Below are 310 nucleotides of genomic sequence, written 5' to 3' on the forward strand. Positions count from 1 at the left end.
AGCAAGCTCATGCTTCTGCGTACCAAGCCTCATTCTCAGACGATGATCCTGTATTCTAAACCTCACTTTCACTTTTGCATTTCAAGTCTCTCTCCCAGACCAAGACATTGTGTTCCAAGCCTCACTTTCAATTTGGCCCATGTTTGATGATGTTCATTTATTAATAATGTGGAATAAACATAAACACTCTTCTTTGTTCAGTGTAAAGCACATTTTGAACTTCAAATCCACACTCACATTTAAAAAAATGAAACAAGCTTATCTGTATCTTTTCCTCAATTGTCTCTATGGAGGGACCACTCCTCCTTCA

Source organism: Aquarana catesbeiana, linkage group LG02, assembly GCF_042186555.1.
Source record: "Aquarana catesbeiana isolate 2022-GZ linkage group LG02, ASM4218655v1, whole genome shotgun sequence".
NCBI classification, from domain to species: Eukaryota; Metazoa; Chordata; class Amphibia; order Anura; family Ranidae; genus Aquarana; species Aquarana catesbeiana.